Source organism: Larus michahellis, chromosome 3 (assembly GCF_964199755.1).
Source record: "Larus michahellis chromosome 3, bLarMic1.1, whole genome shotgun sequence".
In the NCBI taxonomy this organism is placed as follows: Eukaryota; Metazoa; Chordata; class Aves; order Charadriiformes; family Laridae; genus Larus; species Larus michahellis.
In genome coordinates, this window is record NC_133898.1 from 101426961 (window position 1) to 101451590 (window position 24630).

Here is a 24630-nt window from a genome sequence, read left to right on the forward strand (position 1 = left end):
CAGGGGGATCACAAGTAAGTGACACATAAGGTTTCTTTTATATTAGTAAACTGAGCAACGGCAGATCTTATTCTCTGGTCCTGATGTCAGACATCCAGAAATGACATGGCCACATCTGTAATACTGAAATATTTCACCCTATAAAACCAGGATCCAGATTCTATACTAGAAAAGGTAAATATGACTATGATGTAAGGAGGTAAATGTAGACAGAACACTTGCTTTAGTGAAAATGTCTAAAGTCACCATTTTTGTGACAAGATTTCAGACTCAATTTCTTTAATTTTTGCTGGTGTAGCAAAGTAGAGGTGTAAGCAATAACAACAGTAAACCCAGCTCTGTGCCATGCTGCATGTCTGGAGAAGAATAATTCTCTTTTCTCTCATGCTTACTCTAGTCCTACAAACTCAGTTCGCAACAAAAAGCGATATGCCTCCATTAGTTTTCCACTCTATGTTTGGAACCCAATAATACATTCCCCATTTCCTTTCATATCCCTGTCATAGCATATTCTTCTCCCATTCTCTCCTTCCCCGCTTTAGCCAGGATCCCAATCTGCTCTCATGGCACCTTGATTTATACGTCATTCTGCCTTGACATTGTCCCACGGATTCAGGGCCAGGGTGCAGTTGAGGGAACTGATTGGGTTCCTGCAGGACATTCTGGGAATGTAGATCAGAAAATCTGGACCTGCTTCTGCATAAACCAATATTTGCGACTCATTCTGGGAATGTAGATCAGGAAATCTGGACCTTCTTCTGCACGAACCAATGTTTACCACTGATCTGCACATCAGCTTTAACTGTTTGGATAGTGTGACATGGTTAAGACATGTATTTAGGTAGTTTCTTTCAAATAATAGCTGTTCAAGTTGAGATACTTAGATGAAAGCTATGAGAAAATATAAGTCAGGAAAATAAAGGTATAATTTGAATGACAGAAATGTGTGTTTGTAAACAAACCAAAACAAACTTTAGTCCAGCGATGAAACAGCCTGTCCAGTGACAAAATACTTATGCTTTCTAGGCTTTACATAAAAAGATACAACTCTATTTACTGTAAAATGATTAAACTAATGTCTAGTTATTAGATCTTCAGATTCATACCAAATGGAGCACAAAAATGCTAATCGCTATGCCACATATATAAAATGCTGTATGACTATTATGTATATATATTATACAGTGTCTGAATTACAGATATGACAATATGGAATATGACAACATGAACCAATGTGCCTTGAAGTGCTTATTTTATTTATTAGGCCTCATATATATGTATATATACTGAAGGGCAGAGATGAGGTGAAGTAATATCTATATAGATAAAAAGCTGTCTGCTCTAAGCTACTACAAAACATAAATCTATAGATAGTTCACTGATGGCTGTTCCCACTTTGCTTCCAATAATGTTTCCTTGAAATCTTGCCAGGTTTAAGTTCTGGTAAGACAGAGTTCTGAATTACTTTCTATTGTTCAGTATTTAACATTTTTATGTAGCTTCAAATGTATGCATCTAACAGTGGAGTGAGAAAATATATGGTCCTTGCCCGAAAGAGATCAGCTCTCACAATGAAACAGAAAGAAATGATGCACACAGTTAAAGTGAGAACAGAATTACTTATAGGTAATTTCCTACATAGTCCAGGCATGGGGGGGTTTTGAGAAGTAAGGAAGTTTAAAGGGAGAAAGGAGTAGGAGAGGAAGAAGGAATTAATCTGTTGCAAACCACAGGACTGACAACATGGACTGCAATATTGACGGGCAGGGAGAATTTTTGAGTTTTTCTTGATGCGATATCCACATTGATATGTCTCTCCACATTAATGTGCTATTAAAACTGAGCCCAGAACAGAAAGAATGACCTTTTTTATTTGAATTTGAAAAGTAGCTACTAGGGGCTAATTTATTCAGAGGTGTAGATTATCCAGGATTGGAGATGATTATAGCATATAAACCAACGGTTTGTAAGTGATATTGAACTGGATGTTTGTGCCTTGTTGAAATACGTGGTATACCAATGGGAAGTTGGAATAATAGTGGTTTTTTTAGAGTTAATTAGAGTTCTGCATGGTCATCAGGGGTAGACCTGAAACATATCACTTGCTCCCTGATCCTTGTGAAAGCAGTAGTTTCCATTGATACATAAACAACCGATAGGACTCATTGGCACTAGAGTGACTCAAAGCCAAACGGTTTGCACACACATGTGCATGGGAAAGAAAAGGCATGCTTTGCACATCATGCTTAAACCAGGATCCAGTGCAGGACATGTCCAAAGGTAGCAGTATACATGGCTGAAAGCTGGGAAACACCAAATACATCTATATACCACTTTTGTAACAGTAAGGAGGTAGACTGACAGAGCTTCAGAAAAATGGGTATGCATGTGAGAATATGTAGATCTTACACTTTACCCATAAGGTACAAAACTCAACCAAAATAATTTGGTGTTCCCTTAATATACCCATGCATTAGACATAGGAATGGCAGCTGTAGATTGATAAAGGCTTATTTGTAATACTACCTATAAATAGGTGTACATTTATCAATCTTCAGACAAAATATAAATAGTATGTATACACATACATATATTTTAGTACCTGTGTTAGTATCTATAGTGTCTGTAACAGAATAAATGACATGAACACTACAGATAGAACTGGCTGTGAGTTTCAGTACTAGAAATCTATTAATTATAATTGTCTGCTATACTGCACTTTATGCATTTTTCTGTGCTCATAGAACTGAAACACATAAACAAAAATCAAGTTAAATTTCTAGAGCAGAAGATTTGTCATATTCACTAACTGCATACCCAAATCCTGAAATATCTGAATTATCTTGTTTATCCTGGGATACCTCCATTAATTTCATACTTTAATTAATGCATACATTAATATATAGCTAGATAACCATGCTATAGTAGCTGTGAATTCCTTATAATGCCTAAATTAGAAAATTATGGAGTTGACCAGAAATTTTTGAATGATAGTAATTCATGAGGTGATACACTTGAGAATTAATAAGGAAGAAATTTCCTGAGAGGACACTGTTGGTAGGATCCCCAGACAACTTGGAATGCTAACTATCTTGGTAAACTGAGCTATCTGTAAGAATAATTTGCTACAACTCTGGTTTTCCAAGATATGATTTTGATATTTCACATATATTTTCCTTCATTTTGTATTTGGGTATTATATTTTCACATAGTATTATATAATACTTTTAAGAGAGAATAATACTGTCGTACAAGTGATTGCCTATTTTAAATAAGCCAATTCCCTCCTTTTCAATATGAATTCAGCAGTAGCCTGAGATTATTACTATCTGTCTCACAATGGTGCTTCATCTGAAATGAACAACAGTAGCTTTTTCAAAGCAGGAGAATTTACATTCTAGCTATGATACCCAGCCACATTAAGAACCAATTTTTTTTTAGTGTGGCTTATCATCATATCCTTTCCTGCATATTTTGTAATACCATATCTCTCACTGTCCCACTGCTGTTATGTATAGCAGGGCATCTTTAGAGTGGAAGTAAGAGTGTAACAAGTGACTTAGATGCAGAAAAGCATTATGGCATTCTTTGCTGGTAAATCTTCTGAATACAAGCATCTTAATTTCATCTAACAGTCACTTCAGGTTCCGTCAGGCTTTGCTGACTGTTTTTAACTGTCTGCTAAACTAAATTTTAGTAAAAAGAGGATTAAAAAAGCGTATAGTCAACATGTTTCAAACGTATATGTCATCTTCGTTGCCTGATGAACTTCATCCTACACACTGTTAGGAAAAAGTGAGTAATTGTCAAAGCTGTCAGGCCTGGAAGGGTCACCAGCACCAAGATACCAAGATGCTTGATCCACCTGTCTGGATCAAGCTGGTCAGCCAGGGAAATCATCCCACTTCATTCCCACCTTGATTCTCCTGATGGCAGAAGCAGGCTCAACTTGTATGGTCAGAACAATGGGTCTGGCTTATTGTCCTGCTCCAACTGCAGTGACCAAGCAGCCTAGTCATTTGCCAGCTGCCCTAACACTTAGTCTTTTAAAATAAAGAATTTTATCAAAATGAAACTGTTTCACACTCATTTGAAGAAAACACATATTATTATCATTATATCTTATGTCTTTTTTTCCTTTAGGAATTCCATAAAAAAGAACAAAAAAAAAATCTTTTAGCTAAGAAGAGCAAGATATTATTCAAAAGCCACTGACACAGTGAATATTTTGAATAACGAACAAATTCAGACTAAATAGCACAAGGAGAATAGAAACAGAAAAGACTTATAAGCAGCTCTGCCGCTTCTTGTGCATGTCACCGCTGAGAGTTCCCCTCCCCTAAGTTTGGTTTCAACTGCTCAGTGACTTTTTGAGTTATGATAACATCTCATGATTTTCCTTTGGCCCATTTGTGGCCTATGTATGCTTCTCAGTCGTCTTAGCACTTTTTCAGTCTCTGCGTAAAATTCAGACCTCCACCCTCTTACTGTGATTGTTTTAGTTCATGTTCTTTTTGCAAAATCCTGTAGTCCCTGGGACTTTCTCTATATAAGTATGCCCGCTTGCTTCCCAGAAGGAGTGAGCTCTCTCTGTCTTTTCAGAGACGATAAAGTCATTCTTAACACTTTTTATAATACTGTCATATTTCACTCTGAAAATCAGAAGGAAAAAACCAAAACCAAAACGAACAACAAAAACCCAAAAGAAGATACCAAAAGATACCATAGGTCACAATGATGGGTCCCTTCCAACCCTTCCAACTAGATGATTCTATGATTCTGTAATTCAAAGCACAAAATCATTTAAAATATAATCAGCCTCTGTGCGATTTGTGTTTTGTGCATGTTAGACTGAAAGAGGTTTCAAAAAATAGATGTATATTTTTGATGAAATGACTCTAAAATTATTTTCTTTAGATTTTAACATAGTCTTAATTGCTCTCATGTCAATTTTTTTTTTCAGTTGTTTTGCTGGGTTGCCTCCATTAATAATTTCCCCTAATTCAAAAAAACTTCAGAATAATTTTACCCTGTTTTCCTAAAAGCCACTGTTGGAGGCCATTCAAGGCTCTTCTTCTTTCTAAGTCTAAGGTAAGAAAGGTGAATGTGCATGCAGTACTTTCTGTTCCAACACTGTATATTCTTTTCCATATTATATTTTGTAGTGGTACGTTCTGGAAATGCTCCTTCTAGGAAGTTTTCAAAACTATTGCACAACATATACTGTAGGGTTTCTTTATTGGTTTTGACAACTCTAACGTTTGCCCAAAGAGGAATTTGGGAGAAGTTGTCTAGAACAAGAAATTCAGATTGAAACTGGTGGGCAGCTTGGGCTAAAATATGGGGGAATTTTTCAAATAGCTAGAACATAACATAGTTCATTTGTGAAATGCTAACACGTTGTATTTTGACTACTCAAAAAGAAGTTATTTTGCAGTCAAAAAATTGTTCATTTGAAAGTAAATCTAATTTTTCTGAAGATCATTTTGAAATGTTTAATTCAAAAGGAATCAGAGTATTTAACCTTGCATTACCTGTAGTGACTCCAAATTAATATTATTTTGTTGTTGTTGCTGTTGTTGTTGAAGACAACTCCTAACTCTTATTCAAAAATCAACAGGAAAAAAATATTGGTTCAACCGGAACCATTTTTTTCATTAATTTTCAGTTTGACCATGAATCAAAATAAATAGTTTTCCCAGTATTAGTTAAGATCCAAAGAACAAATATTATAGGGAAATTAATGAGATTTCCCTAAGCAAGATTCTCCTAGTGCTTCTTTTTTTGTTTGTTTGGTTTTTGTGGGGTTTTTTAGGACAGTAGGTAGAGGTATTGCTTGGACCTACCATTGACATAATCAGAAATTCCCTTTGATGTTAATGGTGATGTCTATTGATGGTGTTTAAAACACCTAAGTATCCTGGAGATACAGACTTAAATCCCAGTAGGACTGAATCAATCTTTAACCTTCAAAGGCAGATAGATCAATTGCTCTTGTGTGATGTTTGGTTTAGACCTTTGAAATGGCAGACCTTTCTGCTCTGTTTGGAGACTAAAGTTGCAGTGTCCTTATTCTTGAAGGAAAGGAGTTGCTTTTGTGAATACAGTCAACAGGCTTCCCAGAATTATGTAGAGGATTGGGACACATAAGATGTTTGTAAAATACCTTGGAACAAAAGACCCTCAATCAAATATAAAATACGATTTCTATGTATTTATATAAACTTCCCAATTAACTAATATCCTTGAGCTCAGATGTAGTAACAAAAAATTAGACATGTTTGATATTTGAATTATGATTTTGTTTTCAGAAAATATTGTTATGATATTTATTCATCTCATAATGATCAACTAATCGACAGAGGGAAATTAAACTCTGAATTATTTGTGAAGTAGAAAAAGAATTTATTAAAGAAAATTTTGAACTGTCAAAGACACATATCGACCTACATTCCGACAAGTGATACTTTGCAGTTCATGCAAGCTGTGTTCAGAAATATTATATTTAAACTGTATTAATACTTTAAACTTCATATCACAAAATAAAAATATTTACAAATCTAAATGAACGACTGATTATGAAGTAAATCCCTGGATTCTAATAGTTCCAGGCATCTATGACTATGAATTTATTTGATCCCTTTCTAACAATAATTAATGAAGTTAAACACAAGAACTTAAAAAGACTTTATTTTCATAAGTTGTCAGTTTAAAGACAAAGGTTTTGAGGAATCAAAAAATAGATCTCCTTCAGACTAAAAACTTGAAATGCAGTATTAATTTTATAAACTTTACATATTGAGTAAAGGTCTTAGGAAGATTAGTTACTGCCTAGAGAGCCTGCAAAGAGATTATGTTTCACTGGTATATATTTTTCTAACATTAATATAAATTCTTTGTATCTACTATCAAATTAATACATTTGAGGCAATGAAAGGATTCTTCTGGTAAAACAAATTGAAAACATTTGGAATTCATTCTTATTTCTTATCAGCAGGATTGCTGTCTAGTCCCTCAAGCAGACAATCTCCAGTACAATACCATCTGAGGCTGTCATTAAATCCTCAGCGTCAGGTTTCCGTAGCAACAGAAGAGCTCTCCCTGCTCCACTGTCTGCATCTGAAATCCAGAACAAAAACAGTTAATCTTATGCTGTTTTTCTACGGTTTTTAGACAGATTTAATCTGAGACCTTCTGTTTCTGGAAGAAGCGGTAAGTAGCAGTTAAAGTTTGTGATTGTTAAATTATAGGGCTGTATTTTAGTTGTTGGTGTACACGCACACCAGATGGTGGCCTGCTGTATTCATCACCAGATTAGAAAGATAAAGTCTGGGTTATATGTAGGCCTTCATGTGCGCTTATGAGTTTACTTTGTAAAGCATAAATGGTTACAGGGCTTTTAGTGCTTATTTAAGACAGCAAAATTTGAAAAGCTTTACTTTCATTTGATTATAAATTTGGCAGGAGGAACATATTCCCAAGATGTTTAAAGTTAGTTTTGATGTTACTGTTTTCACACTGTTATCCCTCTCCAGGCTGACAATAGCAACCAATATGCAAGTTACGTAGAGTGTACCTGGTTTGGGAGTTATTGTTTACAGAACAGGCAACAATATTTGACTCAAAACATATAATAATTAAAAACTGTGATCAGAAGTCAAATGATTTTCATACAGAAAAACTGCAAAACCCTTCTGAATGTGATTTAGAGACTGAATGTTTGTACTTACTGGCATATTCTAAATAAATGCTTTTCTCTTTTCACTAAAAACAAAGAAACTGCCTTCTGAAATTAGCTCTTTTCATTTCGAAGGCAGCCAGATTTTCCTAAAGCCAGTAGGAAGCCCACCCAGCTAACACGGGGAGCTGCCAGATCAGCTGAGTTTTGAGTTTCATTTTAGTTGTATATATAGTTGATGGATTTCTAAAAACACCTTTATAAATAAGCATGGATTACTGTCTATTCTTGGTGTACGAAATTTGGCTCTGTTAATCATGAAAGCTATGATATAGGTTGAATAAAACAGTTCTGACTGTGGCTTTATTACTTAAATTAAACCAAGAGATAGTGCTTTTATACTTCTGAAGACTGGAAGAAAAAAGGTAACACTTTGATATAATAACCATTTTTGTTTATACTTTTATGAGAACATGTTTTCTTATTTTTAAATGAGACAGGACATCACTAAAATGAAGAGATACTGTAGCAAGTATCAAGAACTTTCACAAAATCAGTATTTTTGCCTTTTTGTGAGGTATCTAGAGAGATGACTTCTAGATATATTTGTTTTGTGCTAAAATCATATCATTATGTGTTATACTGATCTTTATATAATTTTAAAAGTTATTCAAATTGTAACTATAATTTCATGTTTCATTTTTAAGTAATTTGCTAAATAATTCTGGTGATTAATAAGAAGTCTTTAAGCAATTTTATCAATATACAATATTAATCTAATTAAGGGTTAAATGTCTTTTCTGAAGTAACCAGAACAGTGATAGTCATTGTCCAAAGGCCTTTTACAAGTAACATGAGTGGTAGCTGGCTTTTCCTAAAGAATGGTGTGATATGACAGAGAGAGGATAATCATGTGAAAGGCATGTAAATATTTACTTAAAATAGGTTATAAAGATAGAATATCATTTTAACATTACATATTTGAAATGTTTTAAACGTAGGAAGACACATAAACTTTTTTGTACATGGTCGTATTTTATGTTCATGACATTGCACAACAAAAATATCACTTGGTTTTCACACCTCTGTGAAAAGGAGTTAAATAAACCCACCAGAGGAGATGTGCATTTGAGGTATCTAGTTAGTACATTTTCCAACAAGAAATGCGGTAGGAAATCAGCAGACCCTTGATTACATGGTGTTATGCTAGCAGCAGCATTTAGCTGATTTGAGGATGAACAGGGAATGGAAAAATCCACACTCGTCAGAACTTTGGCACTGATCTCTCTTTTTCAATGATATGAAGATAGTAATGGGAAAGGAGAAAAAACATCACAGATCTTGACCACATATAGGTCATTACAAATGACACACAGTGCTAAGTACTGCAACACAGTAAAGATCCCTGTATGCCCTCCCAGTGCAGGGCAGCACTCTGGAGCCACCAGTCTAAGCCGAAACAGCTGTAGAACTCAGGCCACACTTTTACTGATTTTCAGCAAGTTTCTTAATCAACCCCTGCTTTTAAAATAATTTTTTCTTTCTTCAAAGTGGAGTTGATGGTTTTCTACTATACCAATGGTGTTGCAATAAAATAATCAACGTTTTGGTAATAACATTTTGAAGTATTTTGATAACTACTAGAACTGCGTAAGTGTCTAGCCAGACCTTGGATCATTTTACTGTAAGCACAAAACAACTGATACCGTTCAAAAAAGCATTTCTGAAGAAACAATTTTGCTCTGAGGAACACAGTTGAGTATTTAAGCCTAAATGAAGTCAGAATTTATTCCTTTGGTCACTAGTAAACTGCTTGGTCTGGAGAACAAAAGAAGGGAGTCTATCTGCATCTTAATTTTCCCTCTGTCATTGCTATTCATAATAATGTTAATGATTTAGTACTTTTTTTCTTTAGATTATAGGCAAGTAATCCAGCTAAAAAAATAGTGAAGAAATTTTAACAAATCATGAGCATGTTTTCCAAATTTGGGATCAATTTTTTACTTCTTGTATGCACTTACGTTGGAGAAAATGTGTGGACATTTGCACACAGGTTCATCCATGTTTTCCTCCAGTTCTCATTCTTTATACACATTCCCAAGTAGTATCAGTGAGCTTTTACATGAATAGGGAAAAAAATATGTAGCCTTTAATATTTACCTTTTTTACAAGACCCTCCCACTGTGAAAATTTTATGTAATAAATGTTAAAAATTAGATAATATGATATTCGACAAACATAAATGTACACAATTTGTGTTCCCAAAACCATTTGGGAGAGTTGATTTTCATTTTTGTGTCATACATTGTCTTGATTTGTGGTTTCTGCTTTGTTTTGTTTTGTTTTGTTTTTTCATAAACATTTAGTAGATAGAGAGCTTTATAAGAAAATAAGATTTATTGTAGAGTGGACATACTGACAGGAACTGACTGTGATAGATGCAGCAACATGATGATTTCATGTCCATACTGATGCATTTTGTTACTGTCTCCCCTTCCTGTCAGTCTAGCATCCATTCTCTTGTGCCAGTCAGATTAGTCACATTTGAGCCCCAGATTCCTGAAGCTCATTTAACTATGGAGAGTTGATACAGAAGAAAAAATAATGTCATTAGTTTCACCAATCAAAACCGTTTCTCTTGAAAAGATGCTTATGATGAAGTAAAATATAAAATAATAGCATTTTCTATCCTAAGTTGCAAGCCTTTAGACATTTTGTAAAAAAAACAACTTTTATGCAGTTAACAAATCAAATAGATAGATGATCAATGTCAAATCCACTGAAAAACCGCCTGTGCAAATGGAATGCCAGATTAGATCATAATCTGTCACTCAAAGTGCTGATGACCATGTGTATATTGCTAAGCGTTCCTCGGACAAGAGTTGTAGTAAAAGTCACCTTCATCCTAAAATGTATTTAACGTAAATTTCATACTAAAGTGTGAAAGATATTTAAGGTTAATAAAGATTTCCAAGGTACATGATGAAGAAGCTGTTATTAGCTATAAATACATCCTGAACATTGACTTTCTGGATCAGTCCAATTATTGCAGAAATTATAAATCATAATAATTATTTATTAAATCAAAAGAGACAAAGATTAATTTTTTCTATAAAAGGTATTAATTGATGAAGGCTGTAAAATATTTTGGCATACTTTACATTGTCAAGCTGCTGCTGTGTCTGTAGGTCCTTTCTGATCCCCCAGTCTTTTACTAGCTTTTCTAATTTTGTATGACTCCCAGACAGTGTGTTCCTTTGGAAATCTTCCTTTGGAAGATAGTAGCTGACATTGTTTTATGCATCAATACTGAAAAAGGGTAAATACACTATGAAGCATGAAAGCAGCGGTTAGGTAAAGTTGCTCACAGAAGTAACTGGTCGCAACGTGGGCGCACTATGGCCTCTTTTTTTCATTAGATGCTCATAGGTTTCATTCTCTTTTTATCTTCAAGGCCCTGTAATTGTTTTAATACCGGTTGCTTCACAGATTTGAGTGGATGCTTCTTGCATGATTAACAGCATATAGATAGGTCGTTGATGGGATATACACGTTAAAATTTCCTAGGTACAGGAATGAGTTACACACAAGTCTTTCCCTTTTGGGTGGGTGTACAAAGCACAATTCTATAAAAAAAAGGGGAAAAGAAATTAGATGGAAAATGAGAGTTATGCAGCTTATCCTTCATAAGAAGAGGGAATTTAAGGTGCCTGGAAGATTTTAATGTGACAAAAGAAAGGAAGAATATTAGGTTCTTCCAGGAGAGGTAGTAATTTTAAAACTGTGGAGCTGTTTTATCTTCTTCTATAGTCAAGCGATTAACATGGATTTCCATGGGAGTCTCCTGCTTCTTACAAGGTTTAAGCTACTTCTTGCACTTTCTTGGGGAGGGCCTTAGCCTGTAATTTATATAGTTATACTTTTCTCTGCTTGTTCACTGAATTGTTATGTACTTCATACAATTTGTGTTAGTTCAATGAGATACTGAGAAAAATTCAAATCCTGGTATTTAAAGAACTTCACAAGGATGCAGAACATTTAGAAAATACCTGAGCTACTCAGGCTAAAAGGTTATTTTTCTTCCTAGATTCTAGCTTTATGAAGTAGCATCTACCTTGCAACAGTTGAAGCAGAAATTATGTATTTAGTCTTAAGATGAACACAATTTGGGGTTTGTCTTGGGGAGAAAAAAAAATTTTGTTTCCATTCATATCAATGAAGAAAACCAAATAAATGGTCAGTGATTTATTTTCTTTTAATCTATCCAAACTCATTTCTTCACTCCTTACACATTTAGGTTAAGTTATTGAACCAAAAGAGTCCTCCAGTCCTATTTAACAACATATGGAATTTTAAATCTTCATTAGTACTTAATACTTAAATGCTAAAATCTCTAAGTAATTTTATTTTTACAGACTGTCAATGAATTGGTGCTGATTCTTATATGTCTATGATGTGCAAAATTCTATTGCCATATAATATTGAAGTGTAAACATGACATCAGTGGTAGTATTATCAAAATAGTATGTATTTAATTTTGGCAATTTTTTCACATAGTCTTAACTTTGAAAGTGCTTTTGATTGTTTTACAATATGTCAAAGTAAATAGATGGGATCATCATATATGTGTCATATAAAAATTGATAAATTTCAAAAGACAAAGTTTCTAAAGCAATACATTTATTCAAAAAAAACCTTTCCGATATCAAACTTAAATAGTAGCAGATCAACTCCATAGTCAACAATCAAACAAAGAAAACAGATTAGAGGGAAGATTATGCTCCTACATATGCTTCTGGTGAGACCAGTGATGTAATACCATTTATGCTGAAAATTGGAAGGGGAGCTGATGAGAACTGCAAAAATCTTTGAGGGACTGTTGAACATAACTGCTTGTGATAGAATTCAAGAATGTAACTTTTCAAATGAAAGACTGAAAGGTTGCCTTAAAGTATCTTAACAGGGATGTGAAATTAGTGAAATGTTTTTCAAATAATGTAAGCATAACATAGAAACCAGTATACAGAAACTAAAGATAGAAGTCGGAAACTGCGAAAAAAGAAATAGAAGCAATGGAGTTTCAACTATGTGATGTCCACCACAAGATTTTTTCTGCAAAGCATGACTTTGTCAAATCTAAGCACACAGTGAAATATAAGGGCAAGTAGCATATAGGGGATCAGATAAGAATATCTGGTTTCCTGAAAAAAAATTTCACGCATAGAACAAGAATGATTTCTGTGGGTGGGAAAGGAAAGAATCAATATAATTTTTAGTATCTTCTGAATTCTTTTGTATTTGGAGGTGTTTTTTTAATATGAGAGTATTATTTGACCCCACTATGAGTCCCCCAAGTAAGGTCATTTTCAGTGTAAACTGATAACTAATCAAAGTTAAAATATCAAAATCTCGTTCATACTTTAAAAGTACTTCTCAGGCACAAAAAGAAGGAGGGCAGAAGTGCTACCCATAAACCTTGTCTAAAGTAGAGCTCTGCAGGTAGACACCCAAATTCTGTTCGGTCTTCCTCATAGTTCTTAAATGGGAAGCATAAGTGGTTACAGTGAATATTTATTTCTCAGGTTGCAACACAGCGGTTGTTCAAAGGAAATTTGGAAGAGCAGTGGGCATGGTGTGCAAAATCCCAGACATTGTGTCTTTTTGAGTCTCTGTTAGCATTGGCCAACAAGCTTCAGTCCAACACAGCAAGTAGCACGGCCTAACTGGAGTGAATCTTGACAGCAAAACCATTCGTGCGGAAGGCTTGGTATCCACAGTATGCATTTCAGGATCTTTATTTTGGATTAACTCTTGTTTCTACCTGGGGACTTGAATGCCTGTTAGCAGTTGGATTTATTAGTTACACATCAGGAGTGCCTGTTCTGATTGAATTTCATTTGAAAGGAATCCTATTCATGTGCTATGTGATATGATCAGAAGCACTGTAAGTAGGGACAATCAGGATATTAACTTAAAAAATGTATTTCTGATCCAAAAAACCCACTGCGTAGCACAGCTCTTCCTTCAGCTATACATTTAGCTCTGTACTTTCCATTTCTTTATGCACTACTGTGTATTTTATAAATGTATATAAATTTTATATTTTTATATATTTATAAATTCATATAAAAAGAAGTGTTTTGAAAACCAAAATCAAGAGCTGAGCAATCCTTTTACTGAGTAGCATGTCCTCCTGTTTAATCCAAGTTCCTTTACCTGGTGAAATTCCCTTTGCAGAGCTGCAGGGAGACATTCTGGAGCCTATTAGCTGTTCCCCAGCTTCCCCTCTTCTTGAACCTGTTCACCCCACTGTCAGGAACTTGTGACTAGTTAACAGCTACAGGCAGCAGAAGTCACATATTGCCATTATTTAGTACATCGTGGTCACCCGGTATTTGTTGCCACTTTGTCCATAGGGATAAACGTTTGGGAAAAATGTAAAAAAAAGAGAGAAATGAAAACTAGGGAGAGCAGATATATTACCACACCTTTGCAATTTCTTTCTTTTGGAATCTCAACTTTTGCTGTTCAATTGTGTTCTACACAATACAGCATCCTTGGGAACGGTTATGAAACCTGTAGGAGTCTGGTGGCCTCACATCTTTGCAAATTTTGAGGACAAAATTTCCTAGAAAAATATTTGTTCTAGAAACAATGTCCCTTGTCATCGCATAAGGACATGAGCTTTACCTTCTGTAATGCCCTCTATATTTATCAGACTAATCTCAATTTATTATTGTTGTCTGTGGGAGAGGGGTTAAACTCAGTGCAAAGGAAGATTTTCATGAGAGAGACTGCTCTTCTCATTAACTCTTTGTCTGGGCAGTGCTACCCTGTGTTCACTTTAGGTAAAAACCTAATTGGACAGTTTCCTGATACAGTAGCTCATATGTGATGATAATGAACAGAATTTCTTTTCTGTTCCTGCGGCTTTACAGTACATATTTGTGCTTTTACAGATAAATGATGCATTGCTGAAAGCACAGTGGTAATTTATACTCATGTACATATAGAACAGACACCTTTATGACATCTCATCATTAAAAAGCGTGTGAGTGTGTGTCCTTATCATTGTACAACTACATGGATGAATCACTTTCTGTTACAATGTGTCCATATTTTCCCCACTTGTCACCTGGGAAAGAATTTATTTTCATTCACTGTCAGATTTTGCATCTGTACAGGCTGGATCTATGTATTGAAAATTAAATGGTGATTTATAACATAAAGGGAAAAAGTATTAGCACATTATGACCTTGTGACAATCTTGAATTCTTCTCTTGTTTTTAAAATAGATGATAATATTACTTTTTTTCCTAAGAGACAACTGATGCTTCTGGAGTTGCACCCTGAAACACTGAGGTGCTTGTTGTGCTTCATTTGTGCTGAACAGCCTTAAAGTAAACAAAATACAGCAAAACTCTTATCTTCATCTTCTTTTGCTCTTAAATGTTATCTCCCCTTCTGTAACCACAAGTGCAACAAAACAACATCTCACCGTCTTGAATGTACTGATTTTCAGATTATTTTAGCTGAAGTATTATGAACTGTATTTTATAACCATTAGCTGTATGTAAAGGTGAAGAACCTAAATGCTACTTAGATAAAGGTTATGATGTAATGGAGAATTAGTCTAGCTTTCCTTAGTCCTGTGGGATGTGCATTTGTATAAACAAGAAGAAAAGAATATGCAGGTTCAATTTTTGAAGCAACACTTGGATGATCATATAAATAATGGTGTATTTTGTCATGTTTTTTCTTCCAATCTGCATTTCAATTGCTTTATTCCAAGGTAACGTCAAGCTAACTCAGTTGTGAATCACTGCCAGCAAGATTTGTAAATTTAGCCCATTGGTGTTAATGCAACCTGAATAGTCAGTATTTTATGACTAAACTAGTTAACAGTAATGCTTATTGATGATTATTACACAGCCTAAAAGCCCATGACTACAACATAAAGAATGCTTGATATGCCAATTAATTTCTCTAAATTGCAGAACTTTTATCTTATAGGTTGACAAAAGACTATAGTATGTTATTCACATAATGTTAGTCACTGGAATAATTTAATATATTCTTTATTTTTATTTTCATTTTGAGGAAATATTGTTGTCTATTACCCTAATTGCCAAAACATCTAATTAAAACAAACAAAAAAAATTTTCAGGCTTATTTTCTAACATAGTACAGGTGGCAGCCTTAATAACAAGCAAGTTGGAAATAGCAAAGCTAATTTACAAAATTAGGCTGACAGGATGGACTGAGCATCTATGCTTTTGATCTATTAAAAAAATTTTCATCTCAACATGAAAAAAGAGAAATATTGCCAAACATGTCAATTTGGCCAAGCTCTGCTTTTCATCCGTATTCCCCTTTTTGTTTAGCTAAATTAAAAGACTTGATTTCTTGCCTATTTATTAATTTGCGTAAGTAGCAGCCTTTATCACTTACAATACAGTCTCCGTATGATGATTCACTATGTTGAAGGAAGCACAGATCTGCTTTCTGTTTTTGTGACTGATAATGTCCAGGCAGTCACCTCCCTTATGGCATTTGAAGGGGACAGCAGATGACAGTTTCAAGATTATTAAGAGGGTGGGTTTAATTTTTTACCCTGTCAAATTCTTGCAATAATCTTTATCACAAGAAAAGATTAATGTTGTACAATTTCCTTTTCTCATTACATTCATTGTCATAAGAATGAGAATCAGTATGTAATTGACTGGAGTAGTTATGCAGTATAAGAGACTACCAAACCACTGTAAACTTAACAGAATTTTCTGAAAACTGCCATTAATCCACCCCTTTCTAAGAGCAGAGGCTGTGACTGATTAGCACACCAAACTGTACACTGTTGAAAGGGTTGAAATAACACTTTTGGCTATTTCCCACCACAGTCCCCCAAAGTAATAATGTAAAATTGAAAGTGTTATGTGTTCTTAGCTTCCTGCCAAGAACAAATCAGTTTGACCAAGTGCTGGCCCACAGCTGGAGGGCTGCCTGAAGTAACAAAACAATCATGCCATACTAAAGTGCCTCACACATTAAGTCAGACAAAGTGTGATACGAAGATTGCACACAAAATATATCTTATTAAAAACAAAGACACAAACAAGTCCTGTAATCAAGGCAGGATGCTGGCTGAATTGCATACTTATCTTTTATTGGATTTTCTTTTCTACAAAAAGACTTTTTTACACTATGTTTTAATGGAGTATTTATATGGTACGTCACTGACAGCATCTCATACTGATGCGAAAGTTGAAAGAATATGAAAATGGCAATCCATTCCCATCTCAGGTGCAAATTCAACACAGTAAATTAGAGGTGTTAGTGCTATCCCCACATCATGCCATTTGGTGTAGTCCTTATTTTATGTCTCCTTGCTTTTATGAAATCTCCTTTTTGTTGTTTTCTACATCTTTTTATGAGACTGATTCAAAGAGGATATGTGTGCTTCTGGCCCTCTAAGAATAGCAGTACTTGAGCTCAAAGTGTAAGCTGTTAATACCCGCTCATGATGGCAATCATTTTGTACAGTTGTACAAACCATATTCTTGTACAGAGACTACTTTAGACACTGGGTTGTACTAGGAGCTTCAAAATAACACTGCTATTCACCGTCAGAAAGGTCTTTTTTGTTTCTAACACTACTGCAGCTAAAGGTAAAGCAATTATGAGATTCATTAACAAAAACCAGGGCAGAGAACAACTAACAGTCTCTGGGATATTATCACCAGTAAAACAGGACATCATTTGCCTGCCATTTTTACAAACAGTCTTTTCAGTAGTTGTTAAACAGGCACAAAGCATAGTTTTTACCTGTGGCAAACACTCTGAAACAGCAATCTACGATATCCTCAAGTTAAAAGAATTTCCCAAATTGTGCTGTAGCAAAGATGCATGTATTGCCGTTCTTCTTGTTACTATCAAAAATTGCTTTAATCTTTCAGGAAGGATATATTACAAGTATTATGTAGACAGATTTTTGCAGAGGACTTTCTGAAATATATATGTCTATACACACACACACATATATATATGTATATTAGTCAAATGTATGTATAGCGCACTATCACCTCAGTTTCCTTGGCATCCAGAAGTGTTTATACTGTTTCAGAATTCCAGATGAACAGAAACCTAACTCTGGCTTCCCTTTGGGCAATCTGTCGTTTTTTTACACCTGTGACCAATTTCCATCACGTTCAGCAAGAATGACAATGAAAAGTATTGCTTTTCTTCAAAAAGCAGCAAGTCCTTTTTCCTCTGTTCTTGTATTTTTGTCATGTGCCTTTTTAGGGGTGTTTAATGTAAACACACAGCAAGTACTTTTTCCTTCCTGCAGAGCAGCTGCTTTGCCTATGTTGTACCTGCTTCATTGTTCCACTGAGGCAAAACTTATTCTGTATGATTCAGTCAGATACAAATCTAGCAATTCCTCTCTTCCTAATAGAAAAACAGGTGATCTAAGAAAACATGGATGACCAGAGTACAGGAAAACAATACAAAGAACTCGTTCAATCAGAGAGCATTAATCACACTCACATGCATAGATTAATTCCCCAAATTGTCAAAAGAAATGTCTGCTATAGAAATGATTTTTTAATATCTGCTAAGGAAGAAACATTGCTGTAAGAGGTAATTAGTGTACTTTGTAATTCCATTTCAGTGAAACATAGTACCGTCCCTTTCATACTCTATACACAATACTATTGCCCTAATTAGGATTAAGAGGGTTTGAGCTCCCGAATTAAGGTTAACCCAGTTTCTAGGTCTATTTGAATCTTTTATATATATATATGTATGTATGATTTGCTCTTTTTGGTTTTGGAAGTGTCAGAAATCAGTCCATCTCTTGCTAAATGCCTTACCTTTAGTTATTTAGCTATTTTTAATTTTGTTTTCTGATCATATAATAAGAGCACTTGTAAACCTGCATGTTCCCTGGTGAATTCTTTGGGCAGGAGACATCATGTCTCCTGGCTACCAGCTGAGTGTTAAAATGCACAGTGAACATAGAAGAATGGCACTTTGTCAAGTAGTTGACACAGCAACCTTATGAAGGGCACTACAACTTAATATAAAATCTGTCCTTAGAAAAATCATTGAACCTACATAAAGAAGTTCAGTCAGAGAATCTGGGTGTTCAGGACCAATTTTCAGATGGTCCAGACCACTCAGCTTTTGCTTGGTTCAAGTAGTTCTATTTTAACTATGCTGAGATTTGCATGCTGTGATTCCCTGCTGTCTACACTGGCACCGCTCTCTTCAAAAACTGCCCTAGATATGACTTTCAAGAAACTATAGATGTAATTTTATAACACTAACTCTTCATAAGAGCTTGGATCACCTTGAAGACAGTGTCTGATGTCACTGCCTGGAGAGATCGTTTTGTTCATTAGGAGAACTGTATCAGCTAGCTCCTATGAGGCAGCATCCTGACATCATTAAGCAGATGGATAGCTAGACATGGCACAAAGACTGCACGGGTAAGAAAAGAGAGACAAAAGCCAACTTAGCTAATATTTCAGGGGTCTTTTCGAATAAAAGTTTGAAATGGGCTTTATATAATCTGTAGAATTTTAGTCTTGCCTGATAACAGTCACTGCAATTGAATGTGTAAACTACTTTTCAAGTGAAGATGGAGCAACTTTCTTTTAAAAAGTAGATAATTGCTCAGATGATATAAAGCACTGAACAGAGGTGTTGCTTAATACCATTCTGAATCAGTATACTTTATCTGCTTTCTTTTGCATTAAAACTTAAAAATTGTAGTGGGGAAAAAAAAAAAGAAAAGTAACAGTGATCATGCTTTGAAGATAACGGGGCAGTTTTGAATGTTATTAGAATTCCAGGACCAAAGGCAGATTTAGTGTTGTAGGATAAGGCACATGGGACAAGGCAAGACTGTAAGATTAATTCAAAACTGCACTATGTTAATCTTTCTAAGATTTTTTTACCTTTATTATATATTTCAGAAATTAGTAGATTAATGAGCTAGGTTTTATTATCATTAAATTCTTTGTCATGAGAACTCTGAAGAATTTTATTGCTAATAAATTATGTGAAGTCAGGTTGAGTTCTATGTTTCTCCTGTTTTTCTACATATTATTTTGATTCAAATGTACCACCGCTTCCACCTGCAGAAGGCAAACAGCACTCGGAGTAATAACAAAATGAGTGATATATTGATCTATAACTCACAGAAACAATCATAAAGAAAAAAAATAAATTCAGTCACATAAAAAGACATGGGTATATAATGCAACAAATTATACTGTTTTTACCTTTTAAGAATATAACTTGCATACAGTATTTTTTATAGAAAGAGAAACAGACATTAAGAAGAGCTTCTGGATCCAGACTGCAACTGCCCAAGTAAATATCTTTGTCCTAGAGTAAATTTTATTCTAAAGATTTAAGGTGCTGTGTATGTTTTTATAATGTATGTATGATGGATGGCTTAATGTATGATGGAAAACATTCCACATGGGTCTTTGGCTGATCTGTACTGTCCTGCTTTTTAAGTTGGTTTTTAAGTTGGACAGTTTGCAGTGAACAGGCCATACAGGAGGAAGTTGCTGGCCAGCTGCTGTAGATGTCCAGATTGCAATGGAGTTGCCTCATCTTTGTGTCCCCTGGTCAAAGGACAGCTTTGTCCCCTTCAAAGGAAGGCTTGTGATACACTAGCATGGCAGGAACTTCTTGTTATCACTTTATCAAGAGCTTTTGGTCCCTATATTTCTTGATGTTGCATTGGGAATTGTGAAAAGAGAGTATCATAGATCTCTACCCTGTGTTTGGATGGCATTTATTGTAATTCAACCATAATCACAAATCAGACTTTTATTTGATGAGGTAATTTGACAGTCAGGTACTTTGTCCCCTTTACTTAAAAAATGTCAGAGAAAAAATTTGAAAAACCAGGATTTGTCACTTACAGACATTGTCCTGCAGTAACCTTATTATGTTAGTAGGTAGAAGGGGAATTCTTAGAGATCATGGAAGCCCATACAAAAACCCAAAGATAGGAATGTGGAAGTTCCTGCTGGAATACTCAAATTAGCTGTGCATGTGTTAATCTACTCAGTTTTTCATGTTGAAACACTGAGCTGTATTTATGGATATAGTTAATCCTGTTCTCAGGGCATGAGGTTCTGTGGTGCTTGGGAAATCAAAGCACAGGGAGTTAAGCTTCACAAAAATGCAAGCATGGAAGTGTAGAGCTAAAAATATGTTAGGTGTAAGTATATTAAAGAGTGGAGCATACATACAAATTGATAATTACCTTTTGCTAGAATTGTTCTTTTCCAAATAATAATTACATTATTATTGTAATTATATTGTAAAACCAAATGTTAACATAAGTTTGACTAAAACTGTTCATACAGCCAAAACAACCTCACTGTAGGAACCAAGGTGGTGAAAAAAAATGCAGTTAATACGTAGTATACCGAAAATAAGGATGTGATTCTTTGGAGATTTCTTTTGAGTGATCTTTCTGGATAGTAAGGCACATATATTTTAAATTGCTGTGTGTTAACACACAAAAAGTTAACGACAAGATTATTTTTTAGCAATGTCGTATATTGACTTGTTTCTTCCTAATGCACAGCAAGCAAAGTTAAATATTGGAGTAATGAGAAAATATTTCTATGCTTAGTCAGAAAAATAACACAAAGATAATTCCATGTAAATAAAATAGGAAATTTGACAGTGAGTAATCCATCTTTTAACTTATATCACGATTCTTTCAGATGTGATAGGAGTTCTAATGTTACTGAAAGTGTCGACAATTTGAGTATCTTAAAGCACTTGGAATCCAAAAAATCCACTTCATTTCAGTCGAATATTTTTGAAGACTTTTTTAAAAGGCTAATTAGTTTGATCTGAGCACTTAAGTTTTATACTATGTTTCCGCATTTTTACATAACTTTATTACAAACAAGGGTTCTGCATTTTCACTAATCAGGTCATACAATGCCAGTTTCTTAACAGCTCCAGGGCTTTGCCTTCTATGGACCATTTTTAGGGACCATTGATAAATATTGTGTCAAGCTTAGATGCCTGGAACTATTCTAAAAGCTTTTTAAAACAAGAATTCAAAGTATAGAAAGAAATGGTGTATAATGGTAAGGAAATGCTCATCAAAGACATTAAAAATGTGGCTAAAATATAGATCTCTTCACTCAGCACACTATCTGAGAGCTACAAGATTGCAATCATAACAGAGTAATGAAAATGGATTTAACTGATGCCATTTCTCATTTTCATTACCATCATTTTCATGAGAATGAATTAATATTGTGCTATTTTGTATTCTCATGGCAATTTTTGTCACAAAATGAATTCATGCCAAGCCATCTTCTGTTCCTGTTAATCTTTGTCAAGAAGGCAGGACACCAAATTTTTCATGACCCATTGAGTTCACAGGAATATGTAAAACTTTCACAGCCCTGCAGACTTCAAACTTTCTGTGGTGGTTTGGATAGTCTAATCCTCTGTGATGCTTACTAAAGCAATACCAGTAAAGAACAGAAAGCACAAAAAACATGGCAAAATATTAAAATATTTTTTTAATGTCATTTTTGAAAGAATGGTAGAATGGTAGAATACAGGGATACATAAAAAAAATTATAGCATAGGTAAGTGTGTTAAAAACTTAAATTATGACAATAAGTTATAAGGTATTGATTATAACCAAAATTAAAATCCAATATGTTTTCATTGTAGTGAAATATATAGGGTGGAACTCTAAAAAACTGTCAGAGAGATTACTTCAAGGAATATATACAATCTTTTCTGTATGTATATACATTTATGTGTTCATGTGATAAGTCACTGTGCTATTCAACTATAATTTTGAACTAGCACATTTAAATGAGTTTAATTTTTGTTTTTACTTTCTCTTCATAATGTAGTTTTGGTCCATACTAGATACGTAGCTGAAATATTTAGTAATATTTTTGAACTAAAATAACTACATACCAACATTACATGATTATTGACATTGCACGTCTTACAACCTGAATGTATTTTCGCGTTGAAAATTACATGCTGAAAAGAGAAGGAAGATAACATGTTAATTTAACCAAGGCAGTGGAAATGTGTGAAACTCTTGTTGTCCACAAAAGGAAATGTCCTTGTTCCTGTATTGGCAAAGACTGAATGTGATAGTTAAAGATGCTGATGTACTGGGTGTCCATAGCAAGGTGGTGAGCCCAGCATAGCTGAAATGTTTGTACCAAAACCTGAATCCGCCAAAGATCTGTTGAATTCCATAGAATTTTAGCAGCCAAATTATTTTCAGGGACGTAGTAGGCATTTTTTAGAAACAAAAATACCCTTAAAACTCTACTGAACACTATCCTTGTCCCTACCTTTGTCCCTACTTCAGTATCTGTTTGAGCTGCATTTAAAAGCTAATACAATACAAGCGGTAATCAGAAAAGGGAATTTTCCCTTTACTGGGAATGTTTTTTAAGTCAAGTCTGATCAATGGATGAAGTAGAGAAGTTCTAAGCAGTATAGAAATAGAACAGGGTATAACACAGCCATGTTTAATATCATTCAATAGAAAATTTTGAACGAAAACTGAAACAGTCGTGATATCAATATTTTCTTTATTTAATGATAATCAGCTTGTAAGAACACCTTTGAGCCCATTCTACTTTATCTAGTTCTTTCCACTTCATAGTACCTTAAATCTTTGTATCAATTTGTTAAATGACAGATAGGTAGAGAGAGGTCACTTTGTTACTGCTGCCTGAAGCAAACCAGCATATCATCTCTGAATGGGAACTCAGTAATTTCTTATTGTCTGGAATGCTGGACTAAAATGATCTCTTATTTCTAGAAGTGGCCTTTTTTTTCCCATTAAACCAAAACGGTTTTTTGGCTTTGTTTTTGTTTGTTTGTTTATTCTTATTTGAGGGGAAAAAATTCTAACATTAATTTTAGAGGGGGATCCTTATTTTCCAATTAAAGTATCTGTAAGCATTTAGAAAGGAAAATTTATAAGATTTCCAAATACTTACTGTGGAATCCTCTTCTGAATGCCTCTCAAGATTAAGAAGCCCCAAGCTGTTTTCAAAGGTGCTCACCAAAAGGTGGCATGTATACTTTTATTCCCCTGACTACATACTTTGGACAATCTGCTCGACCAGTGCTTAGCTGTTTTGAAGGTAGGTCAAGTCCTTTCCGGCTAGCTTACAGTATGAAAATCTTCCACAGGAACATCTGAAATGTTCATCAGATCTTTTCCTACACACGGCCTTCTGTATGTTACTTTTCTCTCTGTGTTCTAGTTCCTGAGTATCATATTATGTAAGGTTCCTATTACAGTATGGGGTTCCCTTTATTACATGGTATAGGTTTCAGCTGTTTATTTTGCATATAAAGAATTTAAAAAGAGGTTGCACAATATCAGAGAAATGGGAAATAAACAGTCTTGGAGCTTTACCTTGCTAATAAGTCTTTCTGAGTATAAACCCTTGAATATCTGGGATCTAAGTAACAGTGAGCAAGATCTTATTCGGGATATCTGTGTATATTAACATCTTCCATTGCTTTCAGACTTAGCTTCAGAAATCTTACTAATTATTAGGCATCTATAGCTGCTTTGGTGCTGAACTGTTTCATGACCAGTATATAAGTATTGAACAAGACGGTATTTTGACCAATATTTTATTCTTTTTATGGGAATAGTTTGTAGACCAACAATTTCAGAACTTGGCTTCAAAACGCTACAGCTCCTTTTCTCTGTCTTTAGGACATGGGGCTGACATATTTCAATATAGTTTTAAAAGAAGAGCAACAAATACACTATTTAACGTACCATCTTGTAAACTGTCTACTTGTGCTCTCTGTTTTCAGTGTTTTAAATTACTTACCTGGAAATAGGTATTTCCCAACCTTACAAAATGTAAAAAAAAATCCCTGTTGATAAGATC